The 26,477-nt window shown below is 41.3% G+C and overlaps 1 long non-coding RNA gene across 2 annotated transcripts in view; it reads left to right on the forward strand.

Annotated features, from left to right (window-relative positions):
- Positions 1–24,450, forward strand: part of LOC132407030 (uncharacterized) — a 28,044-nt gene extending 3,594 nt beyond the window's left edge. For both annotated transcript variants that reach the window (XR_009516351.1, XR_009516350.1), the window contains 2 exons: positions 7,953–8,089; positions 21,458–24,450. This is a non-coding gene — a long non-coding RNA (uncharacterized LOC132407030). The remainder of the gene's footprint in view (positions 1–7,952; positions 8,090–21,457) is intronic.
- Positions 24,451–26,477: the final 2,027 nt, after the last annotated feature.

The raw sequence follows: 26,477 nt of genomic DNA on the forward strand, positions 1-26,477 counted from the left end.
CCAAGACATGCAGATGATTTACAATAAAAACCAAAAGTGCTCCAAAGCTCCATGAGTGGTTATTTATTTATGTTGTTATTTATTCAGAGAATCCAGAGATACAGCATGGAAAAGGTCCTTCTAGCCCAAGGAGCCTCACTGCCCAGCCACCCACTGATTTAACCCTAGTCTAATCACAGGACAATTTACAATGACCAATTAACCAAATAACTATTGCACCTTTGGATAGTGGAAGGGAACCCACACAGTCACATGGAGAGGACAAACAAACTCCTTACAGATGGCAGTGGAATTGAACTGCAAACTTGGACACCCTGTGTTGTAAAAGCATCACACTAACAGCTCGTGGAGCCAGATTCAATTGTGGTATTTAAAAGTTATGTACTTGAGGGGTTTAGATGGGGTGGAGTTTGTTAGGTGTGTTCAGGAAGGTTTTTTGACACAATGTGTAGATAAGCCTAACAAGAGGAGAGGCTGTACTTGACCTGGTATTGGGAAATGAACCTGGTGAGATGTCAGGTCTCTCAGTGGGGGAGCATTTTGGAGAAGTGATCACAGTTCTATCTCTTATATTATGGCATTGGAGAGGGATAGGAACAGGCAAGTTAGGAAAGTGTTTAAATGGAGTAAGGGGAAATATGAAGCTATCAGGCAGAAACTTAGAAGCATCAGTTAGTAATAGATCTTCTCAGGGAAATGTACAGCAGAAATGTGGCATGTGTTCAGGGGATGTTCTTGTGGCATACTGCATAGGTACCTACATTCTAATGAGACAGGGAAAGGATGGTAGGGTACAGGAACTGTGGTGTAAAAAGGCTGTTGAAAATCTAGTCAGGAAGAAAGAAAATCTTACAAAAGGTTCAAAATCTAGGTATTGATAAAGATCAAGAAAATTATAAGGTTAGCAGGAAGAAGCTTAAGAATGAAATTAGGAGATCCAGAAGGGACCATGAAAAGGCCTTGGTGGACAGGATTAAAGAAAATCCCAAGGCATTCTGCAAGTATGTGAAGATCAAGAGGATAAAACGTGAGCGAATAGGACCAATCAAGTGTGACGGTGAAAAAGTGTGTATGAAACCGGAGGAAATAGCTGAGGTACTTAATGAATACTTTGCTTCAGTATTCACTACGGAGAAGGATCTTGGCAATTGTAGGGATGACTTACAACGAATTGAAAAGCTTGAGCATGTAGACATTAAGAAAGAGATTGTGCTGGAGCTTTCGGAAAGCATCAAATTGGGATTAAACAACTGTAGTAGACAAGAGAGGAGATTTCTGAGCCTCTGGCAATGATCTTTGCATCATCAATGAGGACAAGAGAGGTTCTGGAGGATTGGAGGGTTGCAGATGTTGTTCCCTTATTCAAAAAAGGGAGTAGAGATAGCCCAGGAAATTATAGACCAGTGAGTTGTACTTCAGTGGTTGGTAAGTTGATGGTACAGATCCTGAGAGTCAGGATTCATGAACATTTGGAGAGGCATAACATGATTAGGAATAGTCAGCATGGCTTTGTCAAAGGCAGGTCATGCCTTATGAGCCTGATTGAATTTTTTGAAGATGTGACTAAACAGGTTGATGAAGGTAGAGCAGTAGATGTAGTGTATGTGGGTTTCAGCAAGGCATTTGATAAGGTAAACCATGCAAGGCTTATTGAGAAATTTAAGGAGGCATGGGATCCATGGGGACATTGCTGTGTGGATCCAGAATTGGCTTGCCACAGACAGCAAAGAATGGTTGTAGATGGTTTATATTCTGCATGGAGGTCGGTGACCAGTGGTGTGTCTCAGGGATCTTTTCAGGGACCCCTACTCTTCGTGATTTTTATAAATAACCTGGATGAGGAAGTGGAGGAATGGGTTAGTGTATTTGCTGATGACACAAAGGTTGGGGGTGTTATGGATAATGTGGTGGGCTGTCAGAGGTTACAACGGGACATTGATAGGATATAAAACTGGGCTGAGAAGTGGCAGATGGAATTCAATCCAGATAAGTGTGAAGTGGTTAATTTTGGTAGGTCAAATATGATGGCAGAATATAGTATTAATGATAAGACTCTTGGCAGTGTGGAGGATAAGAGGGATCTTGAGGTCTGAGTCCATAAGACGCTCAAAGCTGCTGTGCAGGTTGACTCTGTAGTTAAGAAGGCATATGGTGCATTGGCCTTCATCAATCGAGGGATTGAGGTTAGGAGTCGAGAGGTAATGTTACAGCTATATAGGACCCTGGTCAGACCCCACTTGGAGTACTGTGCTCAGTTCTGGTCACCTCACTACAGGAAGGATGTGGAAACTATTGAAAGGGTACAGAGGAGATTTACAAGGATGTTGCCTGCATTGGGGAGCATGCCTTACAAGAATAGGTTGAGTGAACTTGGCCTTTTCTCCTTGGAGCGACGGAGGATGAGAGGTGACCTGATAGAGGTGTACAAGATGGTGAAAGGCATTGATCGTGTGGATAGTCAGAGGCTTTTTCCCAGGGCCGAAATGGCCAGCATGAGTGGGCACAGTTTTAAGGTGCTTGGAAGTAGGTACAGAGGAGATATCAGGGGTAAGTTTTTTTACACAGAGGGTGGTGAGTGCATGGAATGGGCTGCCGGCGATAGTGGTGGAGGTGGATATGATAGGGTCTTTTAAGAGAATCCTGGATAGGTACATGGAGCTTAGAAAAATAGAGGGTAACCCTAGGTAATTTCTAAAGTAAGTACACATTCGGCACAGCTTTGTGGACCAAAGGGCCTGTATTGTGCTGTAGGTTTTCTGTGTTTCTGAAAAAAGAGTCTTCTGCAAGTCACCTCTCCTCACCTGGATCCACCTATTGATTGTTAACTTTCGGCCCATACTTCCTCCTTACTTTTTTTATTCTGCATATGTCCCTTCTGTATTTTCAGTCCAGATGAAGGATCTTTATTAAGGCCAGTACTAGTGAAAATACAAGGGAAGTGAGATAAGTTGCATTCCTCTTGTACAAATTTAATGGCCCAGATGGCCTTCTTCTGTGCTGGAACCACTCTGTGATTCTGATTATCTTTGGTCTCCTCCCATTTTTTTATTTAGTGGCATTAGTTTCAATTGTTTTATTAAGGCCAGCATGAGAAAAAGGAAGCAAATGGGCTTGAGTGCCTTAAATTTCCATTAATGGATTTATTGCATCTACCTATAACCTCTCCTTCCCTGAAACAACTTATTACCTGGCAGCTGTTGCTCTCCCCCTTACATCCACCTTTTTACACAGTCTATCTACTGTCTGTCTCTTTCTCTCCATAGATGCTCACCTGATGTACTGAATTCTACAAGCATCTGCAGTCTTTTGTGTTTCCATAAGGCCTAGAAAGATATGTCCAGATGCAGACAAGTGCAGATGGGCAAGAAGGGTAGCATGAGTGTGGCTGGCTGACTGTACTCTCTATTATCCTATGATTTCCAGTTTTTGAAATATAGACATGTTATCATTAAGGACCATTTATTTTACCCCCATGAAATAACCTAAAAGCCTCTTTCTTTCCCTCCTCTTGCTATGCTTATACAACATTCTTATATTTATTTTGATTTTGCTTTTCATTCAAAATTTCCACTTTGATTTCACTCCCCCACTCTTTTTCCTTTCAGCTGGCTTCGTATTTTGTTATCTGCATCCACAATTTATGTTACTGGAGCAGCGTCAGGTCTGTCATTGTTGGGACTATCCAAGACTTCATATTGAGTTATAGAGTTATAGAAAAGTACAGCACAGAAATAGACCCTTCAGCCCATCTAGTCCATGCTGAACCATTTAAACTGCCTTGTCCTGTCAACCTGTACCAGGACCAGAGCCCTCCGTAACCCTACTATCCACATACCTATCCAAACTTCTCTGAAATGTCAAAATCCAGCTTATATGCACCACTTGTGTTGGCAGCTCATTCCACACTCTCACAACCCTCTGAGTGAAAAAGTTTCCCCTCTTGTTCCCCTTAAACATCTCTTAAACCATGGAAGACCCCCATTTGTGATGCTTGTTTGGAACACTGCACCTGTAATTTCAATACCATTTGCTGTAATATGACCAGATAGCAACCACATGGTTTTCACAAGAGCTTGATCTATTTCTAGGTCAGGCGTGGGTAGAGATGATATAATAATGGTGGAGTAGGCTCTTTACTGTGATGGAATAAATATGTGGTACAATATTAAAACTTCGAGTGAAATTTACCAAGAAGTTTCCATGTAGGCTCAATGATGTCATCCTCCCCACCACTGGGAACATGCTCAAGAAAGTGTTGTCCAGAACTTGCCTTCTTCTCATTACTACCTTCAAGGAAGAGATATAGTTCAAACTAAATTCAAAATAATTACATATCAGAGTACATATATGTTACTATATACTATCTTGAGATTCATTTTCTTATAGGCGTTTATAGAAACATAAGGAAATACAATAGAATTTATAAAAAACCATACACTGACATCCAAATAGTGCACTGCACTGGGGGCAGTGAGGCTCAACATCTAGGCTGAAGACAGTGCTGTGCCTCAATTTTCACTCAGCAGAAGACAAGCTATATTGTGGTCGACTACAGATTTCTGCGGCATTCTGGACTATATTTTTGTGTGGCTGTATTTTATTGTTGTCTTACATATGCTCGCTATTTTGTATGTGCTATGTTTGCTTTGTGCTGTGTGTGAATGTTGGAACTGTGTGTTGCACCTTGGCCCCAGAGTAACGCTGTCTCGTTTGGCTGTATTCATGGGTATTCACATATGGTTGAATGACAATTAAACTTGAATTGAATTGTATAATCAAAGTCTGACAAACAACCAGCGTGCGAAAGAAGACAACTTCTTTTTAGAAGCAACTTCTTCCCCTCGTCCATTATATTTCTGAATGGTCCAGGAACTCATGAACACTACCTCTCTCTTCCTCTTTGGCATTGTTTATTTATTTTTTTTGTAACTTAGAGTAATTTTTTATGTCTCGCACTGTCCTGCTGCCACAAATAAACAAATTTCATGACATATGTCATGATAATAAACATGATTCTGATTCTCTCCAACAAAACTATACTTCCTCCATTCTGACCTTGTGACCTTCTCGGAGTTTTGCCATAGCTAGCCAAGCTTCAAAATTCCTTTCCTCTCCATCATTCCCTAATCCTCTAAAAGCTTCCCTTCATCATTTTGATTTATTATAATTCTCATATCTATTGAAATATAGTCAAAACATTTGTTTTGCATGTCATCCAAACATTTAGTTTTAAGACACAAGTTGAAGAAATACAAAGGGAAAACCAAGTGCAGACTATAGTGTTACAGTTACAGAGAAAGTGCAGTTGAGGTCAACCATAGATGTTGCGTTCTAGCTGACTATGATCAGTCGATACGCAAGCCAGGGTGACATGGAGAGTAAGCTGTTGCCCATGAAGCAAGCTCCCCCTCTCCACACAGGTGATGAATCCAAAGGAATGGCACAGACCAAAACAATTTGGCACCAGCACTATTGCAGAAGTTGCCAGTCAACATTGAGCTCATTGTAGCACTGCTTCAGGGACTTCAGCTCTGAATTTTTCTTCAGGGTTTATTCCCTAAGCCTTCCCGATGAGTGGGTATAGCCACAAGACAGCAGAGTTTTGAGATTAGACTTCCCCTTCTCCTAGATGAATTAACAACCACATGTGACAAGCCCCCACCTGCCCAAAGCAACTTGTTTTAAGGTACTAGTAACCCGCCTTTAACCCTCCCCCGTCAGTACAGACCGTTCCGCTGGGCTTAATAGCTGAGCGGCACATTAAAGCCAGGAACTGGACTTGGTTGTCAGAGGCTATTTGGGACAAACACCACCAGAAACATTTAATAGGTAATGGGAGCTTATCCCCACTATCACGCCTGGCTATAACATCCATAAGGAAAGTGCAATAGACGTCAACAATTAGATGTAAGGGTCATGCCGTGTAAGATTGTAAAGTTAAGATTTCATCTTAATTGTACAAGAGGTTCATTCAAGCCCATTAATAGTGAGATAGATGCTGTCCTTGAGCTTCTGGTGTATGCTTACAAGCTGTTATATCTTCTGACTAATGGAAGGAAGGAGAATAGAGAATGACCTGATAGCAGGGGTCTTTGATTATCTTGGGCTACTTTCCCAAGGCATCAGGAAATTTAGACAGAGTCCATTGAGGGGTGGCTGGTTTTCTTGCCGGACTGAGCTATGCCCTCAACTTTCTGGAGTTCTTTGTGGTCTTGGGTAGGCCATTTGTCATATCGAGCTGACGTACATCCAGAGAGGACGCAATTCTGTGGTGCACCTATATCATCCGGTGAGGGTCAACGGGGACAGCCTTCCGAGGAAATAACATTTAGCTACACACACTAAAATCTCCTTGTGCAGCATTGTATTAATTCTTGTTGGATGGCAGCCCTGCGAAGCAGCCTGGGCCACTTAGTTCATTAAAGGTGCTAAATAAATGATAGTTATTGCTGTTAATAAGGTGAGCTGTTACACAAGGTTGAAAACCAGATCAGAGACTAGGAATTTTTTTTTTCCCAGACTGTTCAAAGCAGTGAGGGTGTTGTGGAGGTAAAGTAGTTTAGGGAGAACATTTTAGAGGTCAATGGCACATAGATAATAAGAAATGAGCAGTAATCTGCTTTGAGAAAAGGGTAACGTGCATGCAGGGACATATGGTTCAGAAGATTGCTCAGATAGCAGAGGGTCAATTCATAATTTAACTGACATCTTCAATGGTGTAAGTGTCCTTAATTTCTAATTTAGCCACAGAGGTATGTTGATTAAGTGAAGGCAATTTCCATTCTCTTTTGTCTTTGTGCATGAACAATAATTAAATGTAATAAAATTCTTTGTAGTATTCCCTTTATGTTTAAATGTCTTTTCTGCTATATTAAAATGCATAGATGGTACAATATTAGAAGCATCACAAAGGCCTAATACCTATCCCAGGTCAGTGCTTATTGTTAGCATTAGTCAACTCCCTGTGCAAATTAAAACTAATCCGATTTTATTTTTAAAGTTCAAGAATGACAGTGATTCACTCTTTGTGATGTAAATTCCTCATCATGGGATGTTTGTCACAGCAAACGTTATATTTATATTTTTACACCTGTATGCTGATATCAGCACATAGCACCGGCTAATGTACAAATATCAAGCACAATCATACACAGTCATGTGGAGTTTCCATGCATAATTGGCCCAGATGGTCATTATCATTAAGTAGGAAATTAGACTTTGGAAGCTTTTGGGTCCAATCTAACCATTACAGGTTAATGTGGAAGCTTATTAGTTTCGAACTATTAAAGGTTATTGTGAAGGCTTAATGAAATTCAAGTGTTAGAGTAGAAGGGTGCACTACAGAGAGAATCCATTCAGCCCATTGTGTCTCTTCTAGCTGTTTGAAAAATATGGACCTTTTAATCCATTTCTCTTATCTATTCCCAAGGATCCCACAGTCTTACAACTATCAAATTCCTTTTTGAAAGTTACTCTTGATTCCAACTAGTCCACCCACTCTGGCTGTGTACTCAAGGTTATTGGCAAGAAACAAAAATTCTTTTTGTTTTCTGGTTTCTTTGGTGTTTAACTTTCGACCTGGCTATAAACAAACCTAGGAACATGAACTACTATCTAGCATTTGTAGACTTTATTTCACTTCGCAGATTGAAGGAACTTTACACAATCACAAATAAGAGTTACTTAAACTGGAGGGAAAGATACAAGTCATAAACACGACAGTAGATGCAGGAAATCTGCTGGAAATTTGTGTGTGTTGCTCAGGAAAGATAAAAGATTAGCTTTATTTGTCAATTGTACAGGAAAGCATACAGTGAAATGCATTGGTTGCATCAACAACCAACACAGTCCGAGATGTGCTGGGTGCAGCCCACAAGCATTACCATGCTTCCAGTTCCAGTGTAGCATTTTCACGATTTACTAACACTAATTTGTATGTCTTTCGAATATAGGGAAAACTGGATTACCCAAGAAAAGCCATGCAGTCACGGAGAGATTATGCAAACTCCTAACACACAGTGGTGATAATTGAACTCTGATCTTACAGCTGACGATGTACGAGGGGTGATTGACATGTTCATGGTCTAAGGTAAAAGGAGTCAATTTTAGAAAACCTAGCACATTTATTTTTCAACATAGTCCCCTCCTACATTTACACACTTAGTCCAGCGGTCGTGGAGCATATGGATCTTGGACCCTCAGAAAGTGTCCACAGCTTGGTTGATTGATAAGTTAGTGGCCTAAGGTAGAAGGAGATGAGTAATACAGCTCTTGTTACATGCACATTCAGGTCAATTCTTTGAGTGATTATGCAGAAAGTTTCAAGTTAATAACTCATCTCCTTCTACCTTAGGCCACAAAATTATCAATCACCCCTGATGAGTTATTAACTCCAGTTTAATTCCGATACCCATTCTTATCCTGACATGTTGGTCTGTGGCCTCCTCTTGTGCCAAAATGAGCCCACCTCAAGGTGGAGGAACAACACCTTATATTCCGCTTGAGTAGCCTCCAACCTAGTGGCATGAATATTGATTTCTCCTTCCAGTAATCATATTCCATACCCTTCCACTTCATCCATTCCCCTCTCTGATCTTTTACCTCTTCTCAGTTACCTTTAACCTTCCCCTGGGTCCCCCCTCATTCCCTATCTCCTATGGTCCACTCTCCTCTCCTATCAGGAATCTTCCTCTTCAGCTCTTTACCTTTCCTACTCACTTAGCTTCACGTATCACATTCTAGCTATCCTCCTTCCCCTCATTCCCCCCCACCTTTTTCTTTTGGCATCTTTCCCCTCCCTTCTCATTTGAAAAACCCAACCCGAAACTTTGATTTCCATAGATGCTGCCTAACTTGCCAAGGTTCTCCAGTACTTTGTGTGTGTTGCTTTGCATTTCCAGCATCTGTAGATTTTCTCATATTTATGTTGTTAAGAGTATTGGTTGTTCATAAAAAATGATGCATTTCACTGTATGTTTTCATGTATGTGAGACAAATAGACTTGAATCTTAAATCTTGAATTAAGTGAAGGCATTCTCATTAAGCTGGACTCATAGAGGGAAACTGTGTGGAAAAAGACCCTTAAGCCTACCAAGTCTGTCCAACTGACAGCCACTCACTCACACTAATCCTATCTTCTCATCAACTTTTACTCTTGGCATTATACCATTCAGTGGCACTCTAAGGGGAAATCTACAGAGACCAATTAACATGCAGGTCTTTAGGATGCATGAGGAAACTGAAGCAGTCAGGCGCAACCCATGTTAGTCACAGGAAGGATATGCAAACTTCATATTGAAACCTACCAAAGTCAAGCATGAGTCTATGTCTCTGGCACTATGAGGCAGAGGCTCTATGAGTACTAGCCTACAAGAAGTGATGGATACAGCCCAGTCCATCACAGGAAAAGCTCTCCCCACCATTGAGCATATCTCCAAGGAGCATTGCCACAAGAAAGCCGCATCTATCATCAAGGACTCCCACCCAGGCCATGGAAAGGAGGCACAGGAGCCATAGATTCCACACCATCAGGTTCAGGAATGGTTATTAAGTGGGTTCACTTTCAAGCTTTACAACTCATGTTCTCAGTATTATGTATTCACTTATTTATTTGTATTTGCACAATTTGTCTTCTTTTGCACAATAGTTGTTTGTCTGACCATGTTTGAGTGTAATTCTATTCCATTTCTTTGTTTGACTGTGAATGCCTGCAAGAAAATGAATCTCAGGTTAGTATATGGTGACCTTATGTACGTTGATCTACAGCCAAGCACAATGATGCAGAGCAGTGTGTTGATGTCATAGCCTCCAGTAATACTATCAAAGGCCTAAACTTGACCTCAGTGGAGGTTAGCTATTCCCAATGTAACAGTGTGGATTTCTGGTAGGCACCAATTTCCTTACAATTCTCAAAGACAGACTGGTAGATTAATAGACTGCTCTAAGATTATTCCTTGTGTAGTGGGTGATAAAAATACATGAAAGGGCGAAACAAGTTTCAGTGTTACAGGGGAGGAATAAAACTAATAGGGATCAGAAAACTGGAGATGCTGGAATCTGAAATCAAAACAAGATATGCTGGAAAGAGAGTATTTGTAAATAGTTGCTCTCTATGTAAAGAGAAACGTTAACCTCTCAGTTCAATGAGTCGTTCAGCATGGAAACAGGCCCTTTGGCCTAACTGACCCATGCTAACCACCAAGGTACACATCTAAGCCAGTCTCATTTGTTTGTGTTTGGTCCATATCCCTCAAAGCCTTTCCTATCCATGCACAGTACTGTGCAGAAGTATTAGACACCCATATGCATAGGTAGAGTTCCTCACACTTTAGCACAGTACTGTATTTATCAATGTGGAGCAGACAGCGAGTTTGTAGATCTGGAGGGTTTAAAGAATGTTGGGAATAGTGAGGGTGGGGAGCTATGGGAGGGGTGTGGGACAGGTGGCAGAGAAGGAGTGCTGGGGCAGGAGGTGGCTCAGGTACAGATATGCCCAGCCCTGAGACTCAAGGCAAAGTAATTGGAATCCAAGCAAATGGTTTACTGATCATTATCGAATGTCTCTCTGGAACTTCCTGCTCCATCCCCACTCCCTTCCCCTTTTCCCAACCATGATTCCCTTCTCCCTGCCTCCTTCCAATCTCAGTCCACAATAAAGACCCATATCAGAATCAAGTTTATCATCACTCACGTATGTCATGAATTTTTTTGTGGTAGCATTACAGTGAAATACATAAAACTTCTACTGTACAAAAGTCTTATGCACCCTAGCTATATATATATGTGTGCCTAAGAATTTTGCACAGTACTGTATCTGCCAAAGTACCTTTTAAATATTGCCAATGTTCCTGCCTCAACTGTTTCTTCTTCCATATACTGACCACAGCTTGCTATTAAATATTTCCCTCTCACCTTAAACCTCTGCACTCTGGTTCTTGATTCCCCAAACCTGTGTGTATTAGCTCTCTCTCTCTCTGACCCTCATCGTTTTATGCATCTCTATAGGTTCACTGATAGAGGTTCAAAAGGTTTCAGAGTATGTATATGACCTGACTTTCATCCTCTTCACAGACATTCATGAAACAAAGAAACATCATAGAGTGATGGAAACATTGAAGCTGCAAATACTCTACCTTCCCCTCCCTTTGCACAAGCACTCTTGGGACTCTTGTCAGAACTAAGAAAGAATTTTTTTTTGTAGAACTGATGAGTTTACTCTACTGTAGACCCAATAGACTGAAGAGGCTCTTTCTGCTGTATAATAATAAGTGACTAAGGCGTGATGGTCATATAGTCACAGTCCAGTTGAGTATACTTCAGTAGAAACCTGACTGTCAAGGTTTAAGATCAGTCGAGAAGTAATTTGAGAGAACACAGCGAATGTTTAGAACATATGCAGAGATCAGAGACAATTAGGGCATAATGGTAGCATGGTGGTTAGTGCAACGCTTTACAGTACCAGCGATCCAGGTCCAACTCCCATCACTGACTGTAGGGTGATTGTATGCTTTCTCTGTGTCCGCGTTTGTTTCCACTGGGTGCTCTGGTTTCCTCCCACAATTGAAAGATGTACAGGTTGGTAGGTTAATCGGTCATAGTGCATTGTCCCGTGATTAGGCAAGGATTAAATCAGAGGGTTGCTGGGTGGCATGGTTTGAAGTGCTGGAATCTGCGCTGTATCTCAATGAATGAATGAACAATGCAGCAGCAGTGGTCCTGGTGCTACTGTTTATCAATGTCAGGGGTTGTCATGAACTGTTGATCCCTCTCCTCCAATAAAGTATTGAGGGAACGGAGTCTCACCTCTCATTGCGAAAATTAGAGAAGTCAGAAGAAAAACACTTCAGCTGGTGGAAGTCTGAAATAAAAACACATCAGATGGAGAACTTATTTTCAGTTCCAGGAGAAAAAGAGAAAAGTTATTACCCTGAAATGCATCTTTCTTTCTCTCCAAAGCAGCACTGAAGGGATTGGCATGTTGTCATGCAGATGAAAGTAAAAGATTATGCATATTAGTATGCAAAATTATGAGGACTATAGTTGGGGTAAATGCAAACAGGCTTTTTCCATCGAGTTTGGGTGAGACTAAAACTAGAGGTCATAGGTTATGGGTGAAAGGTGAAATATTTAAGGGGAATCTAAGGGAGAACTTCTTCACTCAGAGGGTGGTGAGAGTGTGAAATGAGCTACTAGTGGAAGTGGTGGGTGTGGATTCAATTTATGAGAAGTCTTGATAAGTGCGTGGATGGGAGGGTTATGGAAGGCTATGGTCCAGGTGCCTATGATGGAACTAGGCTGGGTAACAGTTTGACATGGACTAGATGAGCCGAAGGGCCCAATTCTGTGCTGTAGCATCCTGACTCTATGACAATATGTAGTGTTGGTGTACAACAGGAAGGTTTCAGGCCTGTCAGCTCAGCTGGAACATGCCAGCCAAGGTGCCCGTCTATGCCCGTCCCCATTGCAGAGATTAGATGGGTGAAAGGCCTCTTTCTGTGCTGTAGTGCTCTTTCTAAAATGGCAGAGAAAAGCAATTTTTACAGATTCTTTTTTCCCCTTTTCAGAGAGTTGTGCATGGACTTATTGGGAGTCCTTTGATTCTTGCGACTGAACCAATGTCCTCACAGATATGAATAAAATCAAAATTAGGTATATTCTCACTGACATATGTTGTGACATTTGTCTAAATTTGTGGAAAGCCTTCTTTGGTCTCCTACTTGCAATTCTAAGCAGTGGAGAACATGTATTTCATTCCATAACAGTATATGAAAAAGGCAAACTGCAGCAATCAGAAGGATTATCATCCAGTTCCTAGGTTCTGTTTTCCCATATCGATTTGCATTTTGCTGGTTGTTTGGCTTTTTCTACATTGTAGCTTTACCCAGTACATTCTTAGCCTCCATGTATCAGGATTAGTTTTAATCCAAATACATGACCTTCAAGGGTATGAAGCCTCCGTCGGTCAGGGTCAACCATGGATATTGCTCCCCATCTGTCTAGATATTCAAGCCTGGGCAGTACAATATGGAGAGCGAGCTGTTGCCCATGTAGCAAGCTCCCCCTCTCCACACATCTGATGAACCCAAAGGAATGGCAGACACCGATACAGTTTGAATAGCAATGTAGAACTTCATTAGGGACTCCACCTCCAGATTTTTCCTTCGGGATTTACTCCCCAAGTCTTCCCTATGAATGGGTATTAATCACAAGGCAGCGGTTTTCCATCTAGATGAGCAGCCAAGCACATCTGATGAACCCCATCTTGCAATTGGCTTTAAGGTACCAGTTAACCTGCCTTTGCCCCTTCTCCTGTCAGTAAAAATGGTTCTGCAGGGCATAGTAGCTAAGCCACAGGTTGTCAGAGGCTATTTGAGGTGCACACCATTGGAAGCATTTACTACGTCAGTAGGAGCTTGACCCCATTACCAACCCTGGCTATAAGAACCTTAAGAAATCTCAAGGTATGAGAGGTACAACCTGTCCCTTTCTTTGGTTTTGGGTTTCCTCTGTACTATATGTGGTAAAATACATTTGGATTCCAGCAGTCTGAAAAAGAAAAGGGAATAGATGCAAGGTTGTACCTTATGAGCACGACCACTGCAGAAAGCTTTCTTATTAATAGGTAACCAAGTGCTGAGAAGCCTAAATTCTCCCCTCATTGTCAGTGAACTAAACCACAGAGAGAGTTTTTAGAGTGCTTTTCAATATAAGTTCTCTCACCAATACAGCATCTCAGAATAACAGGACTTGTTAGATTAATCAAGGTGAAGAAGCGATAGAGCAGGGGATGAACAGTCTGATGGTTTTTTTAGTTCAGCAAATTGAACAAATCTGGTTCTTGCCTTTTGGAAAGATGATGGGGGGGTGGGGTTGCTGGGGTGGAAGTGAGATTAGAAGGTTTATAAAGACAGATTTAATAAGACACACTTTCTAATCCCCTGCTAATTATTTTTGTCCTCCCTGTGAACATTGATCACATACACTGAGAAAGCACTTCATCTACAGCTGCCATTCTTCTTTCAATCTACATGCTAAAAGGAAGCTAAAGGTTTATGGAGATCAAAATTCAGTCAAAACAGGGATGTAGTGCATTCAGTGTCCTTCCTTTTCAGCTTTGAGTAGATTTATTAATGAACTTTTTGAGGTTTCCTATCATCGTTGAGGAAATTAGCCCACATGCTAACAAAATCCATGACCTTTCACACAGATAGGGCCACTCAGTGCGACTTAATAAAGGCATAGGTAGCAAACCTCAGCTATTAATTACAAACAACATATTTTTTCCCAAAAACTTCACTTTTTTCATACTAAGAGGTCAGACGGGTGACCCCAGAAAGATAATAGTGAGGGGCAGATTAGGCAGGACGAGGAGTAACAACTTGTTACTATTTCCTTCTTATAGAAAGTTGGTTAATAATCAGAAGAGTGATTTGAAAGCTGACTGATAGGATTTGGTTTTTGGACACAACGAACTTCTAACACTTAATGTTATGTGGCAGCAGATCACAAGATAGCGCAAGAGCACAAGTGTGCAAACAAGTTTCTTCTTAATAGAACAAGTCAAATGGGGCACAATAAAAGGGTTTGGGTTGTGTTCTTGATAATATGCTTTGATAATATCTGACTTTATAACTTGAAAATTTAATACATTTTTTATCTACCTCAAAACTAATCATTAGCCTCTCATTCTCATTCTATCAAAACACTGGAAAGAAAGCAATACCTTTCCTTTCATCACTGCCCTATCTTATTTATTTACTCCATAGAATACGCCTTTCTAACTGTTTGAGCCATACCACCCCCAGCAACACCCCCCCCCAAATTTAACCCTAGCCTAATCATGGGGCAATTTACAATGACCAATTAACCTATCAAATCTTATGTCTTTGAACTGTGGTTGGAAACCAGAGCACCCAGAGGAAATGCATGCAGTCACAGAGAGAACGTACAAGCTCCTTACAGGCAGTGGTGGGAATTGAACCCAGGTTGCTGATTTACTGTAAAGCATTGTGCTTTAGCAGTGTACACTACAGTGCCGCCCGTCTTTCAGCCACTTGCAGAACATTGCTTGCAGCAACTCTTTAATGAGTAGTCAACATTATTAATAAAGTCAGCAATTATGATTCTTTCATAATTGCTTCCTTGTTGGATAATCCATAATTTTTAATCTGGGCAGCGATCAAGATTTCAAGGGCAGAGTTTTGAGGCAATTTCAATGAATTGAGCAGTGAGCAATTAGCAAGAGGCATTCATTAAAAAAGGGAGAATACAAGTAATGCAGGTTCAAGCAGAGAGGCCATTCTTTTGGAGTGTGCCAGTCTTAAGAGTAGCTTTGGACCATCAAATTTAGACAAGAGCAGGCTCAGATGAGTTACATTGCCTTGTAAGTTGCTCTCTCTGAATTCTTATTTATTTATTCCTCATCTGTTAGTGCATAATTTTGTGAGAATGGCTCCTGGGGCAGTATTTTGGGCTGCATGTGGGATGTGGGAAATCTGAGAAACCTCCAATCTCCCAGATAAACACATCTGCGCCAGGTGTACTAAGCTGCAGGTCCTGAGAGAACGTATTAAGGAAATGGAGTTGCAGCTTGATGACATTCATCTCATACATGAGAATGAGGAGGTGATAGGCAGGGGTCGTGGGGAGGTAGTCATCCCTAGTTTGCAGGAGATGGGTAACTGGGTGACTGTCAGGAGAAAGAGGGAAAATTCAGTCAGTGCAGAGTATATAACTTTAGATACTATTGAGGGGGACGGCCTAACAGGGGAAGCCACAGTCATCAGGTCTCTGGCACAGAGTCTAGTGCTGTGGCTCGGAAGAGCAGAGAGGTGAAAAGTTAATAGGAGATTCCTTAGTCAAAGGAACAGAGATGAGGTTCTGTTGGATAGAGACATCCAGATGGTATGTTGCCTAACCAGCACCAGGATCATGGCTGTCTCGGGTCATGTCCATGGCGTTCTCAAGGACAAGAGTGAGCAGCCAGAAGTCTTGGTATGCATTGGTACCAATGACATACAGTAGGTAGACAATGTGAGGAGGTCTTGAGGAGAGTGTTTAGGGAGCTAGGTAGAGAAACAGGACCTCCAGGGTAGTAAAATCAGGATTGCTGCTTTTGCCACGTGCCAGTGAGGGTAAAAGTAGGATGAATTGGCAGGTGAATGCATGGCTGAAGAACTGGTGTGGGAGTGGAGGGGTTCAAATTTATGGATCATTGGGATCTCTTTTGGGGAAGGATTGACCTCCACAAAAGGGGTCGGGTTACACCTGAACCAAAGGGGGTCCAATTTCTTTCCAGGCAGGTTGGCTAGAGTTGGTTGGGTGGGTTTAAACCAAATTGGCAGAGATATTGGAACCTGAATGATAGTGCTGAAGATAAGGTCTTTGGGTTACAAATATAGGCTATGTGGTCTGATGACAGGGTAAAAATGGCTGTTATTTTGCAACAGGATGAGTTGCAAAGTAAAAGGCAAACAAAAATGAAAATAAAATCTATCATTATAGCAGCAGAGTAAAGGAAGTTACAGAGGCATTGGAGAGGAGGTGGCTGGAATTGATTGGAAAGGAACACTGGCAGGGATGATGGCAGAGTAACAATGGTGTTATTTCTGGAAGCAATTTGGAAGGCATAGGATATATACATCCCAAAGAAGAAGAAATATTCTAAAGGCAAGGTGACACAAGCATGGCTAACAAGAAAAGTCAAAGCCAACAAAAAAAGCCAAGAGAGTGCATATAATAGAGCAAAAATTAGTGCTAAGTTCAAGAATTGGGAAGCTTTTAAAAACCAACAGAAGGCAACTGAAAAAAATCATTAAACAACACACACAAAATGCTGGTGGAACACAGCAGGCCAGGCAGCATCTATAGGGAGAAGTGCTGTTGACATTTCGGGCCGAAACCCTTCGTCAAGACGAAGTCGACAGCGCTTCTCCCTACAGATGCTGCCTGGCCAACTGTGTTCCACCAGCATTTTGTGTGTGTTGTTGTTTGAATTTCCAGCATCTGCAGATTTCCTCGTGTTTGCTCTGAAAAAATCATTAAGCAGGTAAAGATGGAACATGAAAGTAAGCTGGCCAATCATATTAAAGAAGATATCAAAAGTTTCTTTAGATGCATAAAGTGTAAAATAGAGGCAAGAGTGGGTATTGGATCACTGGGAAGCCATACTGGAGAGTTAGTAATGTGAGACATGGAAACAGTAGATGATCTGAATAAGAATTTTACATCAGTCTTCGTTGTGGAAGACACTAGCAGTGTAGTGGCAGTTCCAGGTGTGAGGGGTCAAGAAGTGTGTGAAGTTACCATTACTAGAGAGAAGGTTCTTGGGAAACTGAAAGGCCTGGAGTTAAATAATCACCTGGACCAGATGGTGTACACCCCAGAGTTCTGAAGGAAGTAGCTGAAGAAATTGTGGAGGCATTAGTAGTGATCTTTCAAGAATCATTAGATTCTGGAATGGTTCCTGAAGACTGGAAAATTGCAAATAGCACTCCATTCTTCAAGAAGAGAGAGAGGCAGAAGAAAAGAAACTATAGGCTAGTTAGTCTGACCTCAGTGCTTGAGAAGTTCGTTAAGGATGTAGCTTACGGTGTTACGAATGTGCCGCAACTCTGCGGGGCCGAAGGGGTACAAAGTCGCCCCCTCCTTTTTGAGAATCGCAAGATTGCTATTAATTTGGGTCTGGGACCCAGGAAATGAGAGAGAGAGACACGCAGAATCCACAAGGTTTGGAATGTGTCCTGGCCTTAGTGAAAACAGAACCATTGATAACGGCTATTGTCTCTTGGAGACGGAATTGTGTTTTGAGTACTATACTATTCATTGAAGCCCCTCAGAGGACGACCAGAGTGGGCTGGTTGAGGGATTCCATCATCCCAACCTGATTGACATCTGAGACCCCGTGAGTAAGGATAAAAGAGAGTCTGGGGAACAACCCCTTTAGACGCACCAGGAGAAACGCTAGAAATCCCGTGACAGCGTTTAATAGAGACAGCCGGTGGGGGGCTCATGTGCGTCCTTCCCTTGCCTGGGATTGGCGGGCTCACCACGGAAGAACGGCTTAGCTAAAGGAGAGGCCACAAGTGAACGGCCACACCAACGAGACTCCGACGGATCGAAATCATAAAAGGAAAGCCAGCAAGTTTTTCTCCCAAAACTCTCTCTCTCTCCAACCATTGCAAACCCAACGGTCCCCAAAGGCTGCAGCCTGCATGAACTGAGTGAACTTTATATTTCCATCAGACAATACATTATCCCCTAGACAACGATAGTGCTTATATCTTATTGATTATTATTATACCCGCACTTTTAAATTTAGTATTGATGACGTATAATATCTGTATATTTGCAATGATATTATTTTTGTGTGTTTTTACTAAAAAATACTGCTACAAATAGTATCATCAGACTTCAACGGACCTCTCTATCTTTGCTGGTAAGTGACCCAGTTACGGGGTTCATAACAAGGGGTACTTGGAGGAACATGAAAAATAAACTGTTGTCAGCATGGTTTCCTCAAGGGAAATTCTTGCCTGACAAATCTGTTGAAATTCCACAAGCAGGGCAGACAAAAGGGAATCAGTTGATGTTGTGTACATGGGTATTCAGAAGGCCTTTGACAAGGTGCCACACATGAGGCTGCTTAACAAGCTATGAGCCCATGGTATTGCAGGAAAGATTCTAACATGGATAAAGCAGTGGCTGATTGACAGGAGGCAAAGAGTGGGAAGAAAGGGAGCCTCTTCAGGTTGGCTGCCAGTGATTAGTGGTGTTCAATGGAGGTTGGGACCGATCCTTTTAAATTATATGTCAATGATTTGGATGATGGAATTGATGGCTTTGCTGCAAAGTTTGTAGAAGATACAAAGATAGGTATAGTGACAGGTAGTTTTGAGAAAATAGAGAGGCTACAGAAGGATTTTGATAGATTAAGAGAATGGGCAAAGAAGTGGAAGATGTTGGGAAGTGTATGGTCATGCACTTTGATAGAAGGAATGAAAGGGTTGACTATTTTCTGAATGGAGAGAAAGTACAAAAATCTGAGACACAAAGGGATTTGGAAGTAGGATACAGGATTAAATTACAGGTTACAGATCAAAGGTTAATTTGCTGCTTGAGTCTGTGGTGAGGATGGTGAATGTGATGTAAGCCTTCATTTCAAGAGGACTGGAATGTAAAAGCAATGATGTAATATTGAGACTTTATAAAGCACTGGTGCGGCCTCATTTTATATACTATGAGCAGCTTTGGGCCCCTTATCTTAGAAGGGATGTGCTGAAGCCGGAGAGAGTTCAAAGGATGTCCAGAAAAATAATTCTAGGATTAAACAGCTTGTGATATGAAGATTGTTTGATAGCTCTGTGCTTGTATTCACTGGAATTCAGAAGAATGAGAGGTGACCTAATTAAAACCTATTGAACAGTGAAAGGCTTTGATAGAGTGGATCTGGAGAGGATGTTTCCTATGCTGGGAGTGTCTAGGTTCAGGGGACCCAGCCTCAGAACAGAGCGCTGTCCTTTTAGAATGGAGATAATGAGGAATTTCTTTAACCATGGAGTAGTGAATCTGTGGAATTCATTGCCACAAGTAGCTGTGAAGGCCAAATCTTTACGTATATTTAAGGCAGAGGTCGATATGTTCTTGAATGGTCAGAGCATGAGGGATATGGAGGAAAGGCAGGAGATTGGGGTTGATAGGAAAAATGGATCAACCATGATGAAATAGCAGAGCAGACTCGAAGGGCCATTGGCCTAATTTTGCTTCTTATGGTCTTATGATCTTTGACTAAGCAACTTGGGCTATTTTGTAAGTCAAGAATCAAATATATTTTTGTAGGTTAGAAGTTAAATAAATTCCAGACTGAGTAAGGGTAGGAAACATTCTTCCTTCTAGTGAGTTGGTTGTTATTACTCCAGTGTAGTTGTTTCATGGACACTGTGTCTGATGATTCCAGGCTTACTTCATTACCTGAGTTTAAGAAGATTTGGTACGTCTCTAAAGATACACAATCAACATTTTAGGAACAGTTTCTACCCCTCCACCATCAAATTAGTGAATGGTCCATGAACCCAGGAAGACTACCATTTTTGCTCTCTCTATATATACTGTATGGATGGCAGGATGGAAATACTTCTCTACCATAGGAGGTGTAAGGCACTTCTTCCCTCCCCTAGCCTGCAAGACACCCTTGGGCAAGGTGTAGCACCTGGCTGGCCCTCTGATCAGGGTCATGTGAAGCCATGGGAGCAGGTGGATGGTCACAAGTCCTGGTTTGGCAACAATTGTCACCAGGGAGACAAACTCCAAAGAGTATTGATAACAGCTGGGGTCACATAATGATGATGATATATATTGTAATTGATAGCACTTTTTATGCCTTGGAGATCTTGTACTACTGTTGCAATACAACAAATTTCATGCCATATGCAATTGATAATAAACCTGATACTGATTCTGATTACTTGAAATTAAATTCTCTAACAATCACATGGTGAGATTTGAATAGCCTCTGGATAAATTTCCAGGATTACAAGCGTAATAACGAGAAAACCCCTTTTCCCATGAAAATGTGGTGCGAATAATACTTACCTATTTCCTCCTCCAAATGGCATAAGCATAGTCATCTTACACTGCTTGAGGACTGGTGCTATTTACCATTTTACTGTCATGGTGCATGATAATTAAATGACAGGACAATTAATCCAGAGATCTGGGCTAATAACATGAAGGCAATGGTTTTAACTGTCGAATGTATTAAATTAAATTTGCCACTGGTGAATGCAACAGGCTTTTATTACAAACCCAACTTGATCACTGATGCCTTTCCAAAAATGATAAAAACATCCTTGCTCAGTCATTCTGTTGTGACTGCAGACCTGCAGCCATAGGCTATCTATTTATTGGCTTCCAAAGATGGTCTGAAGAATCAATCAATTGAGGATGTAATTAGGAATGTCCAACCTCTGTCTAAGACAGGGGTCCACAAGCCACTTTGTTAATGGTAGGGGTAAAAAAAGATTGAGAAGCCTTGGTCTAAGGAATGAACAGACTGAAGATGAAAAGAGTCCAAGAGAATGTATATTTAATGGAACAGCATCCTATTAATGTGGAAGGAAACAGATGGTGAACCAATCCTGAATTTTATTCTATCCCTGTTTATGGACTGTGTTTTGGGTACCTTGCCAAATGGGTAAACTAGTTTCTTGCCAATAGTTTGTCGCATGATCTGAAAAACTTTGTTCTGGATACCATTCATATACAGTAGATTATTTCACCACATTAATGCATTCAGCTGGTACAAAGGAAAACCAATGGGAGTGTGGAATGTAGTTACACCATTTCAAAGAGCATCTAAGTGTACTTCTGAGCATGTTAAGTATTAACTACTAGGAGATGGACTGAAGGTGCATTCTTGTCTTTTGGTGATCATATACTTGCTTTTCTCTTTACAAAACAGAGTTCCAGTGGCTTTATGACAAGGGAAACAACTCCACAATCGACTTTTCACTCTGAATGTTAATCATGTCTCACCAAATCCTCATGAAGGAGCTATCACATCACTTTGATTTTGAAAATAATGTTAACCTGTCTCGAAGGAATGGATCATTATTAAAGATAAACCTTTTATTTGAGAGCCACTGACAGAGCTACAGTTTTATGTTAATAGATGAAATAGACCTTGTTGACTGAGAGGCTATTAAGTGGCAATTTCTCTAGTGAAGTAGACATATCTTCTTAATGATCCCAAATAACTTACATTAATATAGCAATTTTACTGCCATGAAATAGCCCAGGAATCTTGTTGAGGCCTCCATTGGTCAGGGTTGACCATGGGTGTTGCCTCCCAACTGTCAAGATATCCAAGCCAGCTCAGTACAACATGGAAGGCGAGCTGTTGCCCATGTAGCAGGTTCCTTCTTTCAATGCATCTGATGAAACCAAAGGAATGGCTGACACCAACAGCTTTGCCTGGAATTGCTGGTCAACATCAAAGTCAATGGAAGACTGTCTCAGGGACTCCAACTCTGGATTTTTCCCTCAGGGTTTAGTCCCAAAGCATTCCTCATGAGTGAGTAGCGTCATGAGGCAGTGGAGGTTTGAGATCAGAGTTTTCCGTGTCCTAGGTGAGCTGTCAGCCACAACTGATGAGCCCATCTGCCTGAAATGACTGGCTTTAAGGTGCCAATAACCTGCCTTTACCCCTTCGCCTGTCAGTAAAAATGGTTCCACTGGACTTAGCAGCTAAGCCACACATGAAGGCCAGGAGTTAGACTTGGTTGACAGAGGCTATTTGTGATGCACGCCATTGGGAACATTTAATAGGTAATGGGAGCTTTTCTCCATTAGCACCCCCTGCTATAACAACCTTAAGGAACCATTTCTCCAACCAGGATTCTTGACAGTAGGATTATCATGTAAGTGCTTGTATCTAGCCTGTATTATAAGTAAATATGTTGATCATTTCATTGATGATACCATTGCCATGCATGTTACAAAAGCTAAATAAATTGGCACACCTTGGTCAAGCTCCCATTCCTGTGATTCATGTATCATGTAACTGTAAATATCCTGGAGCACACCTCAGTATGTTTTCGCCAAAAGCCAGATTTAAACCGGAGATGGTTTCAAGACTGCTGATCAGATGCTTGGGATGGAAAGAGAGATGTGAAGGTTTGGGAGGAATTAACCTTCTCAAAGACTTGGGAAAGGAAAGAGGGTTTAGGGATGGAGTGTTGCCTTTATTGGCCACCCACAATTATGTTGTCCATAATTCCAGGCTAGGTATTATATTGAAGTTGTGTAAGTCTTTGGTAAGATCAAATATGGACTTGAAGATCTGATTCACAGGGGAGGTATGAAAAGGTTTTGACTTTATTCCCCGGAGAGAAGGAGAATGAGTGAAGTCTTGATAAAGGTATATACAAAATTATGAGATGTATAGATAGGGTAAATGCAAGCAAGCTTTTTCCACTGAGATTGGGTAAGACTAGAAGTCATAGGTTAAGAGTGAAAGGTGAAATATTTGAAAGGGATCTGAGGGCAGTGCAAATGTGGAATGAGCTGCTGGCAGATGTGATGCATGAGGGTTTGATTTTAATGTTTAAGTAAAGTTTGGATAAGTACATGAATGGGGAAGGGTATGGAATACAGGTTGATGGGACCAGGCAGTTAAATAGTTCAGCATGGACTAGATGGGCTAAGGGGCCTGATTTTGTGGTGTAGCTCTCTATGACTTTATGTAGCTGAAGCAGCGGAAGAGTATAACTGGAACAATTGATTGCTTGCACTATTATGGAGCTGCTTGTAATAGACTAACACCTCAAAGTCTCTGTGTATTGTTCATTATCTGGAAGGTTAGACTAGCAATTGTGACTAATTTTGCATAGATTGAAGCTGCTTGTAACCCATTGATTTTTGTTCCATATCTAAACAATATTCAATGTTTATATAGAGTCTGGCAGAGCCAGTTATTGATTGTTCATACCAGAGTGGAAACACAAAGGGCATGGAACATACAAGCACAATTGCCCCCTCGTAAACAAGAGATGCAAGAGATCAATCAAAATCAGGAGGGCCTTTGTCCGTGAAACTTGCTTAAGCCAGTTACTTTTTAATGGTTGCATTATTGTTAACAGAACAGAATTGGGAATAAGTCTAAAGAAACATAGTCATAGCAGCTTTCTCCTGCCAAGCATCCAAAGCAAAATGTGATAAGACCAGGCTGCTTCTAATAGGTTTGTTTTCCAAGGTGATGTTTTACCTTAATGGAGTAACTAACAAAGAATTTACAATTTGCCTGAACCATAATAACACTGATCAAAGACCAACGGTAGAGTCGCAATAGAATTGTGAGGGCTCAAGTGACCAGGGTTGGAGGACCATGCAAGTCCAGAAGTTAAGATTCAATGGTAGTACCTGTAATCTGAAGTCTGGAGTTGGAGGCCTGATGTCTGAGAATCTGGGGTCAATGATTGGAGGTCCAGAGGTGGTTTGTCCTGGGGATGGAGGCCCGACTGTGTGTGAGAGTGAGAGAGATTAGAAAGAGGCTTGCCTGGCTGTTTTCTCGTTTTGTTGTTCTTCTTCTTGCCTGTGTGAGCATACTTTGTGAGCATACTATGTTGATGTTTGAATGTGTGGTGTCACTCACAGGCTTCTCCCAGCACATCCTAGGGCAGGGGTCGGCAACCCGTGGCTCCGGAGCCGCATGCGTCTCTTTCATCCCTGTGGCTTTGGAAAATAAATGATGAGTATTTAATTAAAATGTATTTTATGTTAGTTTGTTAGTTTTTGAAATGTAATTCTAAATTTGAAGATTATGGTGATCTTGTACAATCTAAATAAAACTTTGTGGCAACCCATTTCCTGGCACATCCGAACCGGCTCACAATTAGCCAGCGTTCCAGCTAAGGGAGATAGCCTACGGGGGTTTGTGAGTACGTGTCTTTTGGAGCATCCGTGCCCACGGGGGGGGGGGGGAGGGGGAGGGTTGAGGGAGGCTTAAAAGCAAGGCTGTTTAGTTCGAATAAAGTTATCTTTGACTGCAGTTTACCGACTCCGTGTCGTTATTTTAGCGCTGCGTGTAGCACACCGCTACAACGTGTTTTTTTATCGCTATTAATATGTCACCACTGCCAATGCCTGACACCCGCCACTCCCCTAAGCATCGATGCATCCCTACTGAATACGACTGCATTGGCAGGTGTGAGTCAACCTGATCTTGAGATGGAACTGGCCGACACAGCCGACAAAGACATATGGGTGTCCAAGTTTAGATGCTTGACAGCAGACCTTGAAGATGTTGCCCGTCGGAAGGCCGTTCTTGCTCAGATGGAGTAATATTGAAAACCTCCTCAAACGGACAAACTTGTGTTCAAAACATGGAATGCTATCCCCGACATTTATGTAAACATTAAAAAGTATGTGCTTGGAGTCCTGTTGATCTTTGGATCCACATATGTATGTGAGCAGGTGTTCTCCAACATGAACTTTATGAAAAACAAACATAACGCACGCCTCACAGATGACAGCCTACGATCCTGTGTAAAGATGAAGGTGACGTCATACAGCCCTGATGTGCAGACGCTGAGTGCTGAGGTCCAGGAGCAGAAATCCCATTAACCAAGTATGATAAATATTTTAATTGCCTATTATTTTACGTATATTCATATTTTTTCATGGTTCAGTGAAATAGTCCTTTTATTTTTCAGGTTGACAGCTGGCTGACGTTATTTTTGTTTTGCTGCTGGTGGACAATTTAAGTTCGGCGTTTTTCATAAATACAAGAAGGACTCAAATAGACATTGAGTATTTTACTTAAAAGTAACCTTCAACCCAATGTCTTTTTTTCGGAGTTCAAAATGTTTTTGTTGCATGCAGAAATGTAATTTCGTTTTCTCTGCAGGAGTTCATCGATTTCATAAATGCAACACAATATAGTTTGTATATACATAGCATAAAGGCAAAAAAAAACGTTGTATGCAGTGTTATTTTATTTTAAATGTCAAACGGGTTTTGTGGCTCCCAGTGTTTTCTTTTCTGTGGGAAACGGGTCCATATGTCTCTTTCAGTGGTAAAGGTTGCCGACCCCTGTCCTAGGGTGTGAACGGATTGTTAACAGAAACGGTGTATTTCTGAATTTAATCACTGCCCATTTTTCATGAAACACTTTGTAGACAAACCCAAAAGGCAGTTGAAGCCAAATGATTCTGAATGGCAAATTCCATGACAAATGCTTCAATATTTTGGGATCTGAAACTAGGAGTATATAAAATTCTGTAGTGCATCTAGGTAGCTGATGACAGCTTCATTGGTAACTGATTTATTATTGTTGATTGTGCTGAGACACAGAGGAAAGCTTCTGTTTGTGTCCCATCCAGACAGTATAAAAGAAATCAAAACAGAATGCAGAATATAGTGTTATAGTCACCAAAAAAGTTTTAAGATGCCAGTAACCCACCTTTGTTCTTTCTCCTGTCAGTAGAAACGGTTCCGCAAAGCTTAACAGCTGAGACACATGTGAAGGCTGGGAAATGGATTTGGTTGTTAGAGACAATTTGAAGTGCACACCATTTGGAGTATTTAATAGGTAGTGGGAGTTTATCTTATAAGGGACATACTGAATTTGAGCTCTGGTCCAAAACTATGAAATTGTTCCCTCATCCCCCATTGAAAAGAAGATATTTTTATAGACAAGGAGTTTAATTTTGCAAAATTATTACTAGAACAACCACAGAATTTCTCAGTTAAGAAAAATACCCTCATGCTTGGATAGAAATGTTAAATACTGGAGGATGTCCTTAGGAATTTGATATGATAACTAAAGCTTTGACAAATTTCTGTAGATATGTGGTAGAGAGTATATTGACAGACTACATCACAGCCTGGTATGGAAGCACCAATGTCCATGAACAGAAAATTCTGCAACACTAGTGTATACAGCCCAGTCCATCAGGGGTAAAGCACTCCCCACCATTGAG

This window comes from Hypanus sabinus, chromosome 17, assembly GCF_030144855.1.
Source record: "Hypanus sabinus isolate sHypSab1 chromosome 17, sHypSab1.hap1, whole genome shotgun sequence".
Lineage (NCBI taxonomy): Eukaryota > Metazoa > Chordata > Chondrichthyes > Myliobatiformes > Dasyatidae > Hypanus > Hypanus sabinus.